The sequence below is a fragment of the Felis catus genome, chromosome A2 (assembly GCF_018350175.1).
Source record: "Felis catus isolate Fca126 chromosome A2, F.catus_Fca126_mat1.0, whole genome shotgun sequence".
Lineage (NCBI taxonomy): Eukaryota > Metazoa > Chordata > Mammalia > Carnivora > Felidae > Felis > Felis catus.
The window spans coordinates 94,748,514-94,770,596 of NC_058369.1; the positions used below are offsets into that span (position 1 = coordinate 94,748,514).

General features: G+C 39.9%; 1 protein-coding gene and 1 long non-coding RNA gene across 10 annotated transcripts in view; one reads left to right on the plus strand and one right to left on the minus strand.

Annotated features, from left to right (window-relative positions):
• CDK14 (cyclin dependent kinase 14) overlaps nucleotides 1-22,083 on the plus strand; it is a 674,504-nt gene that overhangs the window by 416,870 nt on the left and 235,551 nt on the right. The window lies entirely within an intron of this gene.
• LOC109497819 lies at nucleotides 12,256-20,867 on the minus strand. The gene is made up of 2 exons (XR_002154250.3): nucleotides 20,733-20,867; nucleotides 12,256-14,335 (listed from the first exon to the last, which is right to left on the minus strand). It is a non-coding gene; the product is annotated as an uncharacterized LOC109497819 (long non-coding RNA).

Here is a 22,083-nt window from a genome sequence, read left to right on the forward strand (position 1 = left end):
GCATTTAGTCTTTGACCATTATGAATGACACTAGCTTAAGTTTTTTGGTTTTTGTTTTTGTATTTTTTGTTTTTTTTAAGAGACATTCTTTTATTTCTTTTTTAAATGTTTTTATTTATTTTTTATATGTAATTTATTGTCAAATTGGTTTCCATACAATACTCAGTGCTAATCCCAACAGGTGCCCTCCTCAGCCCCCAACTCCCCCTCTCCCCTCTCCCCCACCCCCCATCAAACCTCAGTTTGTTTTCAGTTTTTAAGAGTCTCTTATGGTTTGCCTACTTCCTTATCTGTAACTTCTTTTTTCCCCCCATCCCCTCCCCCCTGGTCTTCTGTTAAGTTTCTCAGGATCCACATATGAGTGAAAACATATGGTATCTGTCTTTCTCTGCCTGACTTATTTCACTTAACACTCTCCAGTTCCATCCACGTTGCTACAAATGGCCAGATTTCATTCTTTCTCATTGCCAAGTAGTATTCCATTGGATATATAAACCACATCTTTTTTATCCATTTGTCAGTTGATGGACATTTAGGCTCTTTCCATAATTTGGCTATTGTTGAAAGTGCTGCTATAAAAATTGGGGTACAAGTGCCTTTATGCATCATTTCCTGTATCCCTATATCCCTTGGGTGAATTCCTAGCAGTGCTATTGCTGGGTCATAGGGTAGATCTATTTTTAATTTTTTGAGGAACCTCCACAAAGGTTTTCCAGAGTGGCTGCACCAGTTTGCATTCCCACCAACAGTGCAAGAGGGTTCCTGTTTCTCCACATCCTCTCCAGCATCTATAGTCTCCTGATTTGTTCATTTTAGCCACTCTGACTGGCATGAGGTGGTATCTCAGTTTGGTTTTTATTTGTATTTCCCTGATGAGGAGTGATGTTTAACAGACATTCTTTATCAGGTTCAGGAAGTTCTTTTTTATTCCTAGCTTGTGGAAAATTGTTATTAAGAGTGGATGTTGGGGGCGCCTGGGTGGCGCAGTCGGTTAAGCGTCCGACTTCAGCCAGGTCACGATCTCACGATCTCGCGGTCCATGAGTTCGAGCCCCGCATCAGGCTCTGGGCTGATGGCTCAGAGCCTAGAGCCAGTTTCCGATTCTGTGTCTCCCTCTCTCTGCCCCTCCCCCGTTCATGCTCTATCTCTCTCTGTCCCAAAAATAAATAAACGTTGAAAAAAAAATTAAAAAAAAATTAAAAAAAAAAAGAGTGGATGTTGGATCTTGTCAAATATTTTTTTGTCATCTATTAAGATGATCATACCATCTTGTATCATCTTGGACAAAACGATATATATATATTATTATCTTTATCTGTGTTGCTTTTAAGATTTCTCACCTCTCTTTTCAAATAATTTGATTATGTGGTATTTTGGAGTGCTTTCATCATGATTTTCTGCTTAGAGTTTATTAAATTTCTTACATGTTAGTTTGTAATTTTCATCAAATTAGGAAAATTTGTTTTAAACATATTTTATCCTGCCTCCCCCTTCATTCCTCTCCTTTGGAGATTACAATTACATGTTTAGTTGGCCACTTGATTCACTGAGTGTCACATGATTCACTGATAATCTTTTTCCTTTTCTCTTTTGTCTCCGTGTTTTAATTCAGAGCATTTCTGTTGCTATGTCTTCAAGTTTACTCATCTTTTCTTCTTCTCTGTCTAATCAGTCATTAATCTCATCCAGTGCATTTATCATCTCACATGTTGTAGATTTTATCTCTAGAAGTTTGGTTTTTTATCTCTTCCCTGTCTTTACTTAACATGTGCAGTCTTTCATCTAGCTTTTTGACATATGGAATGCCTACGTAATAATTTTCTTTTCTACAGATTCTTCAGTATTTGTTATTTCTGGGTCAGTTTTGGGTTTTTTAAAATTGTTTTTTTCATGTCATTATAGTTATATCTTCCTCCTTCTTTGTGTGCCTGGTAATTTTTTACTCAATGCCATACATTGTGAATTTTTTCCTGCCAGATCTTGTATGTTTTTATATTCCAAAACATTCTTCAGCTTGTTCTATGACATGGTCAAATTACTTGAAATAGTTTCATCATTTCAGATCTTGCTTTTAAGTTTTGATAGCAGGACTCAAGCTACATTTAGCCTATGGTGAGTTTTTCTCCAATACTGAAGCAAGGTCATTCTTAGTACTGTAAACATGCCTTGTGAATTTTGAGGTTTTCCTTCTGGCTATCAGAAATATTTCCTTTTCTCAACTTTGCATGAGTTCTGGGCATTGTTTCCTCTAATTGTTTGGGTGATTCTTTCTCTAGCATTGAGTATTTTCCTTAATTTTATGTATTGATCAGTACTTAAAAATTTTTTTAATGTTTATTTTTGAGAGAGAGAGATTGACAGAATGCAAGTGTGTTAGGGGCAGGAGAGAGAGGGAGACATGGAATCTGAAGCAGGCTCCAGGCTCTGAGCTGTCAGCACAGAGACCAACACGGGGCTCGAACTCCCAATCTGTGAGATCATGACCTGAGCTGAAATCAGACACTCAACTGACAGAGTCATTCAGGTGCCCCTGTATTGATCAGTACTTAACTGAAGTTTGTTCTGTTGTTTTTTCCCCCTCTTTTCATCGTGACCCAAAATTTTCTCCAGGCAATAAATTGGATCAATAATAGATTTCATTGTATTTCCCATCTCTCAGGAATCACTCTCTGTCATTGCCTGATATTTAAATAGTTGAGAATCATTATTACATTATTTCATGTTTTCATTGGTGTTGTAGTTGTTACAGCCAGGAGGGTAAGTTTGGTCTTTCTTACTTGATCTTGGCTGGAAGTTGTGACTGTTTCTTCATGCCCCCCACCCCCAGCATTCAGCATGCTGCTAGGTATGTAATAAATATTTTTCAAGAATGAATATAGAGTCACGTATGTGCATGTATTTGTGTGTCACATGCACATACATACAAGTAAATGGGTGGTGTGTAAGTGAAAGAAAAACATACAACTCGCTGAGAGGGTGTGACAGTAAGTAATACATGTCAGACAACAGAGCATTTCTGAGCAGGGCTTTCCTGGGATTTCGTGGTTTGCTACATGCCCTGGCCAGTCACTCAGGGCACCCATGCTTCTGAATTTACCTTCTTCCTGCATTGCCAAATAGCAGCGATTACATGGGCATGAATTGGTTAAATTCTTACTTCTTTCTTTTTTTATTATTTTTTTAATATTTATTTATTTTAGAGAGAAAGAGAGAGAGACACAGTGCAAACAGGGGAGGGGCAGAGAGAGAGGGATACACAGAATCTGAAGCAGGCTCCAGGCTCTGAGCTGTCAGCACAGAGCCCAACATGTGCCTCGAACTCCCCAACGGTGTTAAATTCTTACTTCTCAACTTGATATATCAAAGCCAGTAGGAGAGACATCAAGTCTTCACAACCCCAGAAGTTTCCAAACACACGCTCAGATTTAAAGTCAACAAAACCCAAATTCCCTTCTTCCTTTACTCCTTTTATTTCCTCTTCCTGGGTTTCTGTCCAGTGCCTCCCTCAGGGAGGTCTTAGCAGAACTCCTGATTTGTTCTATGGGTAGTTAGATGCCTACACATCAGCTATTGTTGAACAGATCGATTTTTCACCCTTTCTACTTCGAGTCTTGCTTTCTGACAGCGAATTATTCTTTGCTTACATCTACTGGCTTCCACCATTTATTAAAACTTCTTTGTATTTTATTTTACCTATGCCTCTCAAAATTTTATAAGCCCAGAAACTGAGTCAAGTTTAAAGAACGACATTGTAGAAATCATCAAAGGAAACTGCTAGGTTATTTTCCACAGGAGACCTTTTTTCTTTTTCTTTTAAAATGTTACTCTGGCCTACTCTGAGCTTCTGTTCTTCATAAATAACTCCAGCCTGGTTGAAACCTATTTTCTTATCCTATCAATGTACCAATGTTTTTAAGGAAAGATCTTTATCTAGAACACAGTCTCATTATCCTTGTGTTTTCATTCCTGTTTCCTCTCCTTGATTTGCCTTGAGGTAAGAAAAGGTGGTTCTGAGTTAGGAGAATCTTCGTGTCTGACTATAATAATCACAAACTTTATATAACAAAGTTAATTTGAGGTAACATATAATTAAGACTCAATCTAAAGAGGGTTAGCACTGCAAAGTAGAGAATGCTAGAGTGTGTTCAGCCCTGCATAAATCTGTGTGACTAGTGAAATAACTATTCAAAATTGGAAAATTGGACTGAAAAGTAGGTGACCTAATTTTATTTTCTTGTATAGTTACAGATGTGCTGAGAGTATCACACATAAACTCTTCTGGTGTTTAAGCAGATGACATTTTTGTTAGTTGTCAAGATATTAGAACCTTAAGACATCACACTAAATGGCATTTCTTGTCTTTCTGCTGGCTCTATCACTAAACTTTATTAGAATCCAACACTGATTTTTGAAGTCACACATGAGGTGACCCAAGTTATAATACTCATTACCCTGGTATGAGGACAGTTGGGCTTAGGGAAGCAGAGAACATAATTTAACTGCAAAACAAACTTCCTTTGTTTTGTTTATGTGATGCTGTCCACCATTTGGCGCCCCTTTCTTCCTCACATTAGTTTATATTTCAGGGATTTTCCCTTTCGTAATTTAACACTTCACCATACACATGGGAAAACTGAAACACAAAGGTAATCTGGAACAGAAATAGAGATTACTTTATGAATTTCTTTTTTTTTTTTTTTTGGAGTCAAAACATAAGATCATGTTTAGATGATGTTTTTGCCCATGTCCTTTTTCCAAGATTTTTAATTTTTTTTTTTTTACTTTTTATATTTTAAGTAGGCTCCACACCCAGCGTGGAGACCATTGTGGGTCTTGAACTCACAACCCTGAGATCACGGCCTGAGCTGGGATCAAGAGTCAGATGCTTAACCACACTGAGCCACACAAGTGCCCCCTTCCAAGATTTTTTATAAATGTTAACCAACTCTTTAGCATTAAATATGCCATTGCATACAATGATAAAAATTTTGTTTTCCTCCTCTTTATTAGAAGACCATATGTTGTCATCAGACTAAAAGTGATATATTAGTGGCAGTTATACTAACCAAGTGTATGGATTTTTAAGCATAAAAGAAACTAATATTTTAGACAAACTTACCTTAGGTTAATTGTCTTAATTAAGCTAAGTTACTACTAATGAAGGTTAGTTGTTTTTATGGTTACAAACACAGACATTTGATTTGAGATGTAAATGTTAAATTCCGCTGTGGTGTGTGCCCTGGAATGTGTGAGGGGACAGCCTGGCTCAGGTGCTAGTTCCTGAGTGCCCACTTGCCCAGCTGTATAAGTCAACCATGTATAATGATTCACTGTTGACTGGGGCAACTGTGATAGCTCCTTTCAGTTCTCAAAGTCTTCAGTTTGTTTCTTATTCATATTAAAACTCATAATCCTTGAAACTAAGTTTTTGAAGTCCTATTCACTGTCACTAATCTTTATTTATATACTTAGTGTATTTCCCTTCTAGCATGCTGTCTTCACCCAACAAAGAATGTTCTGTGTCCTGTGTCATTTGACTTTGCCTCAGTCTATTTGTGCTCTTGCTTGTTGTCTTCCTACATTAGGTGAAGTCCCAGCACCTTGATCTCTTCTCATCTTACTCAAACTCACTTGCCCATTGTTTTTATCAAATCTGGTGTTACTCCTCACCAAGGCCTCCTATTTACCAAGCTCATTCTTTATCTCTTTTTTCTCTCCAGGCCATCACTCCTTCCTCAAGGCACTCCCTGCTTTTTTCACTCCCTTATCCATGTTATGTACATTCCTTGCTGCTATGGGGTCTGCAGCCTCAGGAAGCTCTTCCTTTACTAATTCCTCCTTACTCACTTATCCTATATGCCATCTGCACCCAGTATTGCTCACAATAATTGCAGATACACCCAGCAGCATTTCTCTTCCCAGTAGACAGTTTTATTTATTTATTTTTTTCCAGCCAGATTTTGTATACCTTATTTCATGGAATGTGTAGGTAAGATTCAGTTCTGTGTTTACATACAAAAATACATATGAATATCCTGTAAAACATTTGCTTGCTTTTACATGAAGTATCCTAAAATAAAAGTTGGTTACATATATTAGCAGATTACTGTGTTTTAAGTACATTTTAAGAAATCGGTGGGGGGTTTGGGTTGACATGTAGCATATAAAAATTTCTCCCATTTAAAGTAATTGGAAATAGGGGCACCTGGGTGGCACAGTTGGTCAAATGTCCAACTCTTGATCTTGGCTCAGGTCATGATCTCATGGTTGGTGAGTTCGAGCCCCGCATCAGGCTCTGTGTTGGTGGTGTGGAACCTGCTTGAGATTCTGTCTCTCCTTCTCTGTGCCCCTCCCCCACTTGTGCTCACTCTCTTTCTCTCTCAAAATAAGTAAATAAACTTAAAAAATTTTTAAGTGACTGGAAATATAGTCAGTGGTATTGCACTAGCATTGCATGGTGACAGATGCTACGCTTGTGGTAAGCATAGCAAAATGTATCGCTTTGTGAAATCATTATATTATACACCTGAAACTAATGTGACATCATGTGTCAACCGTACTTCAGTTTAAACAAATAAATAAATTGGGGCACCTGGGTGGCTCAGTCAGTTGAGTGTCCAACTTCAGCTCAGGTCATGGTCTCGCAGCTCGTGGGTTCAAGCCCCACGTTGGGCTCTGTGCTGACAGCTCAGAGCCTGCAGCCTGCCTCTGATTCTGTGTCTCCTTCTCTGCCCCTTTTCCACTCACACTCTGCCTCTTTCTCTCAAATATAAACGTTGAAAAACATTTTTTTAATAAATTAAGTAAGTACATATGTACTGAGAAATAGGCTCCCAATTAGCATTTTCATGCAGAACTTTGGCTTTTCAGAAATAGATTACTGACCTAAATTGAGCAATGCCTATCCTAACCATCATTAAATAAATAGACCCCTGCTAGTATCACATTGGAGGATCCTGGGTGGAGCCACAGGGAGCCGCCTGTGGAAAAAGCAGCCCTCTAGCCAAATCTCCACCTGCAGAACCATGCCTAAAGGTTAGAGCTTCTGTTCTTGTGAACTATAGTTTGGCAGTTATTTGACACCTGATGTGTTTTCTCTGCTGGCAAAAGCATAATACTCTAGCATGTTTCTACCAGTCATTTTTTTACACATGCCTCTCATTTTACCATGATTCCTGGCAGCCCTTCAGGCCTCTAGTACTGAATTTTGTGTATCACTCGTTTTTAAGGCAGACTATTCCAAACATGCTCTCAAGCATTGCTGAAAGCCCATCAAGCCATTATCATAGGTGGTACAGTCACCTAGATGGATATTTACATGTATTAATTTTGTTCCTCATAGATTATACTCTAATTGTTTAACATGTGCCACATGACCCCACCTGGACTGTCACCCTCTGTTGAAATGTTGTGCATTTTTATTGTTCCTCCCAGCCCACCTAACCGAGTCCCCTGTCCTATCAGATCTTCAGTAAGTACTTGCAGAGAGATTTGCAATCCAGGTCAGAAGCAGAATTGCAGGGTGAGTTTGAAACCTGAATAACAAATCGTTTATCTTGGGCCCTGCTGCGGTACATCCTATGTTACTATGTATGCTAGATGCCCGTTATATTCATCATTTATGGCAAGTTTTAAGGTTTTAGAAACTAGATTCTATAGGTGGAATGGGGGGTGGTGCGCGAATGGCTTTTTTTTTCTATCTGCCAAACTTTCAAACAAAACTAAACAAAGCATTGTCTGTACTAACTTCACATGCACCAGTACTGTAGAGGCACAGAAAGTGACCTATAAGGGACCTTTGTTAAAGCCTCCCACAAACGTCAATATGCCTATTGTTCCTGTTAAGAAAAAGAGGAAAAGGAAATCAGAAACACAATCCCTATATCAAAGAAGAAGGCAGTCTGAATCCCGATGGGACTCTTGTTTGTCTGTTCTTAGGTCCCCAGTGATGTTTCCTTTCTTCACTTTATCTGCTGGAATCCATTTGTAATGAGAAAAAGTGGTTTAAGGACTCAGGTCTGTTTGCTCTGAAGTTAATAGTTCTGAGTGTGATATATTCTACTTTTCAAAAGAGACTGACCTAAGACTTTATACCCCACTGTTTTCTCCAATATGGAAAGATTTTCAAGATATGTAAAAGGAAAAAGGAAAGTACAAAATAGGCCTAAGTGTCCATTAGTGGAAGGAAGAGAGAATGGCTGAACAAATGGACATGATATAATGTCCAGGTAGTGCACAGAGCATTTGTAGATGGTGTTTTTCCTAAAGAGTTCAGGACTGGGGCTATACTAACAGACTCACTTGTTATCGAATACTCTTATATACTGCATATATGTGTGTGTGTGTGTGTGTGTGTGTGTGTGTGTGTGTACATATGTATACACACGCACACACTTTTAATTATTGTTTTGCTATTTGCATATGATATTTTAATAACAATTTTTTCAGTTGAAAGTTAAAGTTTGTAGAGAGAAGTGCCCTTTTAATTTTTTTTAATATTTATTTTTGAGAAAGAGAGAGCATGTGTGAGCAGGGGAGGGTCAGAGAGAGAGGGAGACACAGAATCTAAAACAGGCTCCAGACTCTGAGCTGGGGGCACAGAGCCCGATATGGGGCTTGAACTCATGAACTGAGAGATCATGACCTGAGCCAAAGTCGGATGCTTAACTGACTGAGCCACCCCAGGAGCCCTGAGAAGAGCCCTTTTAAAATGAGAAATAAACTACCTGGCCAGCTTTCATGTAAACTTTCCGCTCAGCAGTAGGCTATATGCTTGGTGATGCTTCCTCCAATGCTGGACAGTTGGTCTGTGTATTGCTATTATTGATCACTTCAGCTGCTTGAATACATGTTTCTGCTTGACACAAGCAGGGCACATGGGCAATGTGTTATGATAGATGAGTGTCAGCGCTTCTGGAAAGGCTCTGCCTTCAAAGAGCTCTGTTAGAAGAGCCAAAGTAGTGTATTCTGTTATTACTCTTTTTCCGTGAGTAGGTGAATCTGTACACAGAGATAACAGAGCATTTTGAATTACAGGGCCACCAGTGTGCAAAAGCTAAACAGCTTTCCAGATTATTTCCATAACTAAAGAATGGTGCTGCTAACCAACTTCATCTAATCCCAGGGCTTGGATGAAACCAAATTAGATTGGCTTTGTCTCAGCCAGAGGTTTTGCTGACAAAGAGTAAACAAGTAAATATGACAGTGTTTCCTATACAGTGGCAATGGGGACAGTGGTATTTATGAGTAAATCTACTATATAGTTCATGACATTTTGATGAATAGATACAGACTGGATAAATTTGAAATCCTCATTACAAAAGAAACCAGAAGAAACAGAAAGGAAAGGAAACTGTCTTTGTTCAGAAACCCAAGAAGCACCATGATGTTGCAGAAAGAACCTTGGCCTTGGTGGTCAGAGCTCTCTCTCATCCTCCCATTTACTAGCTGTTTGTCTTCTGCAATAAACTTCCCTTTCTGAGCCTTGTCCATATCATGAACACAAGAGTACCTAACTTGTTAGGATCATTATGATCACTGTAGATACTGTATATAAAAAGAGTTTCTAGTAGAAGGAGCCTGGCATATGGTAGCCCCAATAGGTGAGAATAACTCTGCTGTTCTTATTAGCATAGAGGGAGCAGCCTCTGTGCTAAGCCTACTTCTACCCACATTTTCTGCATCAGTCCCAGGGGGCTGGCTCAACTCTGTGAATGGACAGCTCCATCCAACTAATAGCTTCATGGAACTTCCTCTTTCATGTCGCTGATATTAAGCTTTGACGCTCTTTCTATACTCTTACCCAGGGAAAATTACACCAAATAGACCTGGCTTTGATCTATTTTCAATTTTGACTGAATTATGGACAATAATACTGTATTTTAAAGTATAGTCAGAGACTGCAGGCTACAAAAATTCAAACCCTTTTTAGTCTTTTCAGATCTTGAAAGTAGATGATTAACCATTGTCAGCTCTATATTGACCTGGGCTTTCTTAGCTATTGAACTTCTGGCTCCAATTCACACCTCCATTCTCCCTTTAATCTTGTATAATTTTTTGTAATGCCTTAATTTCAGGAGTGCATTTATGTGTTGGTTTTGTTATTTTAGCAGAATTATGATCTTTGGTATGTTCTGTCCTAAAAACTGCTTTTAGCATAATAGTTACAAAGCATCCTGTAGTCAACAAAAGGACTATTAAGGCGCTAATTATATCTTTCTCCACTACTTTAGGGATTTCTTCCCCCGAACATCACTGCTGTGAAATTCCATGTTAATAAGACCTCAGGTGGACTAGGACTGCAAAGAACTCTTCCTATTCCATCTTAATGCTATATAGCAAACCACCTCAAAATTCAGCAGCTTACAACAATTGTTTATTCTTTCAAATACTCATGGGTTAGTTGGGGCTGGCTGATATATGCACAGCTCATCATCTATAGGTTGAGTCCACATTTGCTCTACATATTTATCACTATCCTTGGACCAGTGGGCTAATCAGGGCATGCTTTTCTCTGGCAATGACAGAAGAGCAAGAAGGGTGAATGGAAACATGTGCTACCTCCTAAGTTTGCAACCACCCCTTTCATCCCACCCCATTCCTTGGCGAAACAAGTCAAAGCGCCATAAAAGAAGTGCAAAGTCATATGGCAGAGGGTGCAGTTCTAGGAAGGGGTGAAGAATTAAGATTAGTAATATAATCAGCATGTCTGGCTTTGCCACTAACTAATGAGGACTTTTGAGCAAGTCTCCAAGCCACAGCTTCTCCATGATTACATTCATTCATGGCATTCAACAAATAATTTTACCAGGGGTGCCTGGCTGGCTCAGTCAGGGGAGCATGCAACTCGATCTCAGGGTTGTGAGTTCGGGCCCCACATTGGGTGGGGCACCTGGGTGGCTCAGTCAGTTAAGCATCCAACTCTTCATTTCAGCTCAGGCCATGATCTCACGGTTCATGAGTTCAAGCCCTGCGTTGGGCTCTGTACTGACAGCACAGAGCCTGCTTGGGGCTCTGTCTCTTTCTCTACTCCTCCCCTGCTCACTTTCACACACACACTCTCTCTCTCAAAATAAATAAACATTTTTTAAAATAATAAAATTAAAAAAAATAATTTTACCATATACTTGGTACCAGGCATTGTTCTAGGTGATTGGGACCATAACAGTGAACAAAATTGTTGGAAATCCTTGCCCATACAGATCTCATGTGCTGGCCAGAGATATACAATAAATGTGTGTGTGTGTGTGTGTGTGTGTGTGTGTGTGTGTGTGCATGCATTCATGAGTGTGTAATATGTCAGAGTGTAAAAAGTGCAAGGAAGGGAGATTACATAGGGTAAGTAAAATAATTCACCTCTCTCTCTGCCCCAGAGATGTCACTATTAATGATCTGTTGTTTGTGGTTATGTTTGTGGGGATGGATAGCAGAGCCTGACCATCAGAGTTTGAATTCTGCTCTTGCTTTTATTTGCTTTGTGACCCTGGACATGTCTATCATTTTTCCATGGCTGCATAACAAATTCCCACAAACTTAGTGCCTTCAAACTACATATATCTGTTACCTCACAGTTTGTGTGGGGCAGGAATCCAGGCACGCTTAGCTCTGATCATGGTCTCACAAGGCTGGAGTCTGGGTGTTGGCTCAGACTGTATTCCTTTCTGGAGCTTGGGATCTTCTTTCAATTCCATGTGATAGTTGGCAGAACTCAGTTCCTTATGATGGTAGGAAAGATGTCCTCACTTTCTTGCTGTGAGCCAGGGGCTGCTCTCTGGTAGTAGAGCCTCCCATAGTTCCTTGCCTTGTGGTTTCCTTGTAGTTCCTCTCACAACATGGCAGCTTGCTTCTTCAAGGCCAGTGGGAGAATCTCTCTCCAGTCTACTCTCTCCCCAGTCTACCAGGATAGTCTTACATAACATAACATAACATAACATAACATAACATAACATAACATAGCATAACCATGAGAGTGACTTTCCTCCCATCTCCATTGTCACATACCGTGGACTAGAAGCAAGTCACAGTTTCTGCCTGCATTCAGTCAGAGAGGTTTATACAAGGGCATGATTAATTGAAGGTCATCTTAGAATTCTTTCTGCCAGAACATGTGGCATACTTAATCTCTCTGTGTCTCCATTTCCTCATCAGTAAAATGGGCGTGACTGTAGTGATATCTACATCATCAGATGGTTTTGAGGATTAAAGGAATTAATAGAAGGAAATCACTTAGAACAATACCGACTACAGAGAAATGTGTATCTGAGTAGCTATTTTTATTATCTATAAAATGTGAGGATTTTGTTAGGTGATTTTTAAGATCCCTTTTAGCTCAAACATTTTATGATTTTGTTATAATACAGTATAATGCAAAATTAAACACGGATAAAAATATCGCTGACTAAAAAAAGGAAAGCATAATATCAGGACAAGTTGAAATTAAGCTAAATAGATGATATGGTTCAAGGAGGCAAGAGTCATTCTTCCTTTATGTTGTCATCAGTGCAAAAGCCATGAAGTACTTCATTATTTGAAGTTTTGTGTGTTGCCTTGACAAGGAATCTTTGGAAGGACACAAGACCCTCTAAACAAATACTGATTTGTAAGAAACTTTTCTCCTTTGATCACTATACTGTCCCCTAAATTAATTGAAGCCTGTGATCTCAAATAAACAATTGGATGGTGCGACCGGATTATAATACAAAGTTTGAATACAGCTGCTAGTTCTGTATTTGAGATGTAGTGTGTGAATGGCTTTTAACCAGACTTGTTTAAACAAGAATAATTGGAACAATGCAGCTCCTGATTGCCCTCTCCCACCCACACAGTCCCATGAAGAGAGGACCTTATGGTCATCTCTCCAAGGTGCTTGACGCAACAGGAAGGGTCCAGATCTTGCTGTTACTGCTTCCCCTGCCAAGAGCCACTGATGAAAACTGCTTCTCCCCAAGCAGGCAGGAAACTGCTTGAGAGTGGGAGGTGTTGGGTCTGTAGATCAACTCCATGTCCTGTCTCTTTGGATGATATACTCTGTCTGGAGTGATAAGGAGCCAAGAGTCCACTGTAGTAGTTGTTTATATAATTCATACTCTGAGTGTTTATGTTCTGTATGTAAGGGTCCATCATTTAGAGTTTTCTCAACAGCAGCACTGTTGACCTTTTGAGCTGGATATTCTTGGTTGTAGGGGGCTGTCCTCTGCATTGTAGGCTGTTTAACAGCAGACTTGGTCTCCATCTGCTAACTACCAGTGACGAGCCCTCCCCCAATTGTGACTACAAAAAAATGTGTACAGATGTCACCAAATGTCCCAATACATTTTATATATCTATTTATTTACATAGTTATCATGAATTTTTAAAAAACAATTAAAACATGCATAATTTTTTTAAAGCTCAAACAGTACATAATGGAAAAAATATAACTACATCTCTTACCCTGGTACCCCAGCACCAGGTTTCACTCTCCAGAGGCAAACGTGTTACCATTACTTATGTCATAGGAGATCTCTGGGGATTGCACTGGAATTTATACACATGCAGATATGGATACCTAGTTACTATAAGACACACAGACTTGTATATTTTTATTGGCAATTTTTTTTTTAATTTGAGTTCAAGATGTAAAGAAGATGACAGGAATGAATCGCTTTTAGTTTGTTTCTGTTGTATTTTTTAAAAAGCTTGTCAGCTTTTTCTGGACTGATATATAGCCTCTTAAGAAGAATTATTTCCTGCACAGTGAGAAGCAGCATCCCCTTAACTTATTCCCTTGGCCTCTGGAGCCTCTCACCATGATCTGTTCTAAGACGGATGCTGTGTGGCAGTAGGGAAGAACTCTTTAGGGCATCAATATTTTAAGGCCTCAAAGTAGACATTTTTCATCTCATGAAACAACCAAATCCTTCAGAAGTGCTAACACCCGGTTTTTTGCTGGGAGTATGCGAACTGTGTTTTTTATTGATCCCCTTGTCCTTTTCAGGACACAACGTACTTCATGAGATTGTATTTTTCACATTACAGCACCACCTTCTCACACAGTAGGATACGATGTCCTTATCAAGTCTCATTCATTTATCAGTATGCATGATTTACTGTTTTCATAACAAGTGCATCTGCTCCATGAATCTGCTTCCTATATTATTGGGGGCTAAACTTCCGGTTTGATTTTTGTTGGTCACAGTGGTGGTGGTGGTGGTGTTCCCAGACAGCTGATTTTCAGAGCTTCCACAACACTTATAATCATTCAGGGAAAATTTTTCAAAAGGATCATTCCTACTCCTGGCAAAACTGAACGAGCACTCTCACACTCCTGATGGGATTATAAATGGACAGGATGAGTCTATGGAATAAATCAGAAAAAAATTTAAGTCATATTTTGGCTTAGAAACTAGATTTCTCAAAGATGCTAAATAGTCACAAGGACATAAAGGTTTCTGAATAGAACCCACAATGGGGAAATGCCTAGACAAATTATTTTATTATTATTACTACTGTTACTATTACTGTTAACTAACAAAGCACCATGGTAATTATCTTTTATGCATTACCTCATTTAACTCTCACAGTGTTGTGAAATAGGTGTTGTGACTATCCCATAACTGTAACAGGAAAGTGTATCTGAGAGAAGCAAAGCAACACATCAGGATGATAATGATTATGATGATAGTGATGATAGCAGTAGCAGCTAACATTCACTGTCATGTGTCACATGGTATGCTAAGTACTTTACATGTATTAACCTTATCTCGTTTTCTGACCAACAACCCAAAGAGGTAGGCACTGTTATCCCCGCTTAACAGAGGAAACTGAGGCATGGGGAAGTCAACTAGAATAAAAGAGGTTAAATTACAGCTTTCAAAATATTTCAGTTGGGATTTGAGTGCAGATGGATTGATCTCAGAGGCCACACTCTTGTCATTGTGCCTACCAAGATCCTGTGGTTGGTATGTGAATGGCAGACCAACACCTAAGCCCAGATCTGGTGGACAGTCTGTTAATCACTGAGCAGTATAGCTAATTAGTTAAGCTAATTTCATGTGATAGATTGTCTTGTATCGTGTGGTGTGACTGTTTACTATCTTCAGAGGTAAATGGGGTAAACACGTGACACACAGAGGTTATCAAGGATGAGGAAGAAATGAGTTCACTCATCATATTAGGATTATATTCCCAGTTTCTGGCACTCTCCAAATACCTCTTCCTAGTTTAGTAGCAACCTGAGTACTTAATGTTCTCATCTTCCATGTATGCCCCTCTGAAGCCCATATTTGTGCACATTCCTTCTACCCAGCCAGCTAAGAGTTTTCTACCCTCCCTTCACTCCAAACACAGTGTAGCCTGGCCTCAAATGCAATTTTGAATGATTTTAAAGTAAGTTAAGAACTGGGGATATATGTCTTGAGGTGTTTGGGGTGCTCATTTGCATCACCACTGGCATCATCTTCAAAAAGTGAGGTCTTCTTGGTCAGGGGTGGGAGGGTCTGTGTGTTTTCAAAGTATTTGTTTCTAATCTAGTAGCTAAGCTTTTCATAGTGCATGTTAATAAGAGGATAAGATTCTGTTACATATTATGAACATACTATAACAAATCTGAATTGCCTTGCACCGTACTCTATTTGTACCCACCACTTTGTTCAGATCTCTTAATTCCGAATACAACGACAGAACCACCTATTAAGGAGGAGATGGGTATCTACCAAAGGATTGTCCAAAGATAGAAAAATAAATTTTCAGTGGCATCTTGGGGAAACCTTGCTCATCAGTTCAAGTAGGAGGTGGTTTAAGGCTTACACAGTGAATAACTTAGTAGAAGACAGTGAGTGTTAGGACTTCGGTCTCATTAAATTGCACTTATGCAAGCATGGTACATGAGGTGAAAAAAGTGCTGAAGATGATGTATCTGGTTCTTGGACCCAGGGTGGTTCTTTAAGGGACTGCAGATGACCTTGATCATATGGTTGCTGCCTCCTTTTGACAAGGCTAGTAGGCAAAAGAAAGACATAATGGCTCTGTCTGTAAATTACAATGTAGTCTGAAAGACATCTACCAAGGACAACCTTGTCCAATTAAGAGTGAGCTAACTGCCTATACACTATCTTTAAAGCAATGTAGGAAAATAAGAGTGGCAGTGAGCATTTTTTTCCTTTATGAGTTTTATATATACTAAAAGAATGAGTCCACAGCACTCCAGGTGGCAGTGCCATTGGCCAGAAATCCTAATTCTTTATCTTTCAAAAATGCCTACCACCCTCAGTCTCTGTTCCTCAACTTGTTGCCCTCTGAGCCTATCATAATGATAAGGAACAGTAAGGCAGATGTGGCTGAATATTAAAAAACCTAGGTGAGCTTTTCGAAAGGATTGTTACCTACCTTTTTAGTGAACATGGTCATTAGAAGATTTTGCGCCCTGGTTAGACTGGCCTTTTTGCTCCTGTTTGTTGACCAGCAGTCTTGCAAGGCTGTTCTTTGTCCCCTGCAGCCTGTTAGCAGGATGACAGGGGCACAGCACAGAGGGGATGATGGATGAGATGCTGCCTTCTTGCGAGTCTAAGGAGGCCACACCATGTCAATGTCCAGACCCCTAACTTTTAGAAAAATCGATCCTTTGCTGAAAATAATAAGCTATCTTTGCAATGTTTTTTTGATGCATTAATCCAGATGTTTTGAAGGTATAGATGGAACATTTAGTCCATGGCAATACGTGTTTGAAAAAAAAAAACTGATTAAGGGGTGAGGAGGAATTAGGCATCTATATGCTTTAATATGAATCTTCTGGCTGATTCATATATAACCCACAATGCGTAACTGTTGTAATTTCTAGTTATTGGAAAATAATTGCCAGATATACCATTGATGCATCAGTGCATGAAAATATAATGTGAACTTAACCAGATAGCTCACGATAAGCTAAGCTGGTGCTGATGAGGCTAAATTAACACCAGTTTAAAATTTAAACTTAAGCATAACAGCAATTGAAATTTATAACCAATTTAACATTGGTTAACCATGTGGGTGACCAACCCACAGCTCAGTGTTGTCCAGAGAACCACAGAACCCCCCCTCTCTCAGTGTACCAGTGGTTGTCAGGAAGATCCAGCGTTGTCAGAACTTGAGTAGCAGCCATGCTTCCTGAGACAATTCCTCATTTTCAACTCTAAGTAATTTACTAATTGTAGATTATGAATACCAGATTTTGACCTCAGTATTCTAAATACCGGTTCTTGACCCACTGAATCTGTTACAAGTCAGTAGCCCATTTGTAGGTGAAAGTCTATGGGATTGCATGTCAATTGCCAAGAGAGTAGGAGTGGGACTGCATTCCTGACCAGCAGTAGGCCTGGGGGGCCCAGTGGATAAAGGCTGATCATAAACATCACCCTTTATCAGGGATTGTCTTTTCCATAGTTGTATCCTAGCTTCTGGCATAGTCCTTGGCAAAAACAGGTTCCCAGTAACTTTTTATGAATAATACATAATATATATATATATATATATATATATATATATTGAAATCATGGTTAAATTATAGTTCAGTAGTTACATTGTATAGCTATATAGTTAAACTATAGTTAATGATACTTAAATAGTATATATACAGTTGCAAAAACCGTAATAAAATACTGTAAATGCAGCACATTCTATAGAACTATCTTGACCTAAATTTTTTAACAGCCTTCCTGCCAGTAAACTTAGCAGAGGTTTAGTTGTAACTCACACATTCCTGCATACCCCATTCAAAGCTCTAAAAATAACAGCATCTTTTTTTGGAACAGGTAAATGTATAGATTTCCTTTGGTAGGCAGGCTCTGACCTACATACTTCCAATAGAAGCACAGCCTTCATTCCCAGTGCAGCGTGTGAGGCTTTGTCCTGCTCTCCTGCTCCCCACCACCACAGACACAGCAACATGGGAGAGGGGAAACCTCCTTTCAAAGCCCTCCACCATTTCCAGGGGCTCTCTCTCCAGTGCCCCACTCTAAGCGCAGGAAGGCGTCTCCATGAAAGAAGAAGTGAACAGGTAGAGAGGAGAAACGAAATCCAAGCCTGTCCCCCGGCAGAGACACCCTGCGGGCAGCCTGCAAACCCTACCTTGCTGTTGCTCCCCATTAACCCAGTGCTAAAAAATGCAGAGAAAATGATTCACTTTCTGACCACCCCATACCCCTTCCAGTGTTAGTCACTTCTCTCAAGCCACACAGCTCCCTTTCCGTTCTTGGCCTCCATCTCCAGCCAGGCACCTCTTTGGGCTCGGAAGCCTCAGGCCAGTCCGTTCTTTCTCCTCTGCCCCGGAGTTGCTGCCTCAAGATAGAGCTTGGGGAGTCTCAGGGACGGGGGCCCTGTCCTGCTTCCTGGCCACCTCCATACGAAGAGTTGCGGTTGCCACGCTGGCTGCATTTTTATTGGAAATGCTGGTGTATGGGCCGGTTCGGCTCTGTAGTGTTTTTTCGATTTCTTATGAATATAACAGCCTTCTGTGCATCAGCCACCACATAGAGAATCATTTCTTTGGGGACATATATATTGTGAGTCCCAAGCAGCTCTCAAACTATTAGAGAACAATTCCATTTTAGGTGCCGATATTTAATTTTTGCATTCAGGAATTTTATAGTCCTAAAGGGAAAAGATCACTGCTAAGCTTTCACCTTGCCATTTTTACCTAATGCAGTTTTCTTTTCTGAATCCTGGGCAGACTGATCAATAACATAAATGCTCATCAGTAAGAGAGTGGATGAATAACATGCCAGGAACATTATAATTACACAAGAGTCTGGATGAATCTTAGCAATATAATGTTAAGTGGGGGAAGAAATTCCAAAAGATTAGCTATGGGATTATATCCTGAATATAAAATTTTAAATAATTAAAATAAAAATACTCTGTAATCCTTATAAGGACAATAGAATGATATAAAAACAAAAGGTAAAGAATAATGAACATGATTCAAAGTGCAACTTACCTCAGGTGGGAATGGCTGGATGATTGCATGGGGCCTGAGCTACCGGATTAGATGTGGCTGCTGGTAAATAACCTATAGTCCTTGTCTGGGGTGGTGAGCTCATAGGTGCTTATTACATTAATTAAAACAAAATTCTGTGCACTAGGTTTAAAGAAAGAAAAAAATAAATAAATACACCCTTTTTTCCTCAGTGTGAGGAATAAGCAATTCTATTATTTTTGTCAGGTTGGAATAAGAATGAGTGTGACAAAATCAGTTTTGTTAGTAAATAGCTGTGTGGAAATATCTTTGACTTTGAAACCAATCTAGGTATGCCCAGTGGGTCAGCAGGAGCACAGCAGTGCTTAGTTAGTGAGGATGCTTGGCTGAGCACCCAGCTTTGGTCTGTTGGTCTTTGCTGGTCTTGCATACCTAAATTGCTTTTAGAGTCAACAGAGATGAATTAACCTATTAATAATGTGCTGGCATCTGAGTGATGATGTGGGAAGGGCACCAGATACAAATCCAGGTTGTGTCCTGGTGCTGTTTTTCTCTTCTAGGGGACCTATCCAGATCAACCTTCTTTGCAGTATAGTTTTCTCATCTGTGAAGCAGCTAATATTGTCCTATTTTATTGGGTTGGTCATAACTCATCAATTAATAGGTGTGAAATTGCAAATAGTACAGCAACTTACGCGAGGTTATTATTGCTGAAAGTAGACATGTTCCCATAGCTTGTTCTTTTACTGTGTGTCTTGTTTGTATAAAATACCCATTTTGATTATCAGGTATAAATAATATTTTGTAAATGATAATTTTACTCTGGAGTAGGCTGAATAAGGAACACCTAAAAATATCAGACCCTAATCTCTGTACCTGTAATTTTACCTTATTTGGAAAATAGGTTTTTATATATGGGATTATATTAAGGATCTTGAAATACAGAGATTAAACTAGATTATCCAGATGGGCCTTAAATGCAGTCATCAGTATCTGCATGTAATCTTCTAAAACATACTTAAGGATGTCAGAGTTTCATAGTGTTACAAATCAGTTCGGTAGCTTTGCCATTTTTAATTGTAATTTAATAAAAATGAATATTTAAAATACTACATTTTTAAAAATTTCTTAATGTTTATTTATTTTTGAAAGACAGAGCATGAGCAGGGAAGGAGCAGAGAGTGAGAGAGACACAGAATCCAAAGCAGGCTCCAGGCTCTGAGTTGTCAGCACAGGGGCTTAAACTCATGAACCATGAAATCATGACCTGAGCCGAAGTCGGACACAAATGACTGAGCCACCCAGGTGCCCCCCAAATACTCCATTTTTGAAGACAAAAGCTGCAGTTTTGCATCTTTGTGTCTCCCTGTAGTCAGCACATTGCTTTGTGCACAGTTAATGCTCAGAAAATAGGAAAACTACTTTCATTCGAGAAAAAGAAAAAGGTGATCAATTTGGGCCTGCGGTATGTGTCATATATGACACGTGTGTGTATCATAGAATTTTAACTGGCCTCAAGTTTACAGCTGAAGTTAAGAGCATCAGTGGATTGTTGTGTTAAGCCTGTTTCCAGAAATTATTCTAATCCTCTTGCCATAAGAAACACCTAGGCTAGGAGACTGTTAAAGTGAGGACAGGAGAGCAGGTGTGGGAGATGAGCTCCAAGGCACAGAATGCCGAGCCAGTCTCATGAAATCACCGTCATCTGCAGCAATTCCTGATGAGGTGCCAGCACCGCTGAACTGGAAGTTGCCCACGACCCACCCCCCTTTCCAAAGCCTACCTGAACAGATAATCTTACCTAGGTGCTCTGGATGAAGGTGTACCTGTGACCAGAATTTCCTCTCTACTGCTTGTGCCTTTTAGGTTGAAAAATCCAGGTAGAACGTACTCTTTAAAGCAGCGTTTCTCACATTTCACCCATGGTTCTTGTTGAGTTACAGATTCTGATTCATCAGGTCGCGAGTGGAGCCTGAGCTGCTTTCTGCAGGTGGTGCTGATGCTGCTCGTTCATGGACCATGTTTTGAGTAGCAAGGCTCCAGCATCTGGGCTCCTGCCTCCGGGTCCCTCTCCCTGGGTTCATTTTTCCACATTTCATGCCGCTGCTTCTTCAGTCAGCCTCACTGCGTTGCATCTGCTTGGCAACATTGCCCTCCTCCAGCCTCTGCAGCCTCCACCCGCGGGGTCCTGACCGGCGTGCACGTATACTTCCTTCACTGGGGCTCCCACAGTGCACAGCTGGGGACTGACAGGCTGAAGCCTTGTCAACGGTAACATCACTCAGTGAAAAGAAGGGAAAAGCAGTTGAGATGAGAGTGAAATCCATGAGGGAGTCAGGGTTTAGGGAGACAGGGAATAGAAACAGTAGGAGAGAAGGAGGAGGGGGAAGAATGAAAATTTAGTTAGAGGAAAATATATTTTAAATGAGCTGCTCTCCATGCAGAATGCTCCAGCGAAGAGTGTTTTCTGGAATAGTGTCAAATTTATTTTTTTAGTTCTCCTCTAATTTGTCTGACAACCAGCTGCTTATTCTGTTCATTTATCTGCTGAAAATCTTGTGTGGCCCTTTGGATCCAGGCAGAAGACTTAAAAAAAAATCTGTAAACCATCTAACAACCGAGGGCCTCTGAGAGATGGCCTGGTTAGATTGGACCAGTCAGTTCCAGCCCTTGCTGACATTAGAATCACCAGGGAGCTTTAGAAAATTCCTCATACCTAGGCTACAGTGCCAGCCAGTTAAATCAGAATCATTGGGGTGGGTCCCAGTCCTTACTGTGTTTTTTAACGTGTTTTTTGTTTGTTTGTTTGTTTTTATGCCTCCCAGATGATTCCATGGGCAGCTAAGCGCCCCAAGCCAGACCTTTACCTTCTAGCAGATGAATTGAATTCACTTTAAGTAGAAATCAAAGAGCTGTCCTTTATTTATTTCGGTTCCTTCCCATCTGAACCCTGGCCATGTTGAAAACTCTGCACAATATTTTGGAAACACCATCTCTTTTAATTCAGCAGTTGAGCCACTGATTAAATATTCAAGCAGCTTTCTGAAGCTCCAGGCAGCTTTTCATTTTCTCAGTTTAGTGGCTCCCCCTGCTGGCCCTTCTCAGTAAAGGTTGCTGCTCTGCAGAATCCTACTACTGGTTCTGACCTCTGA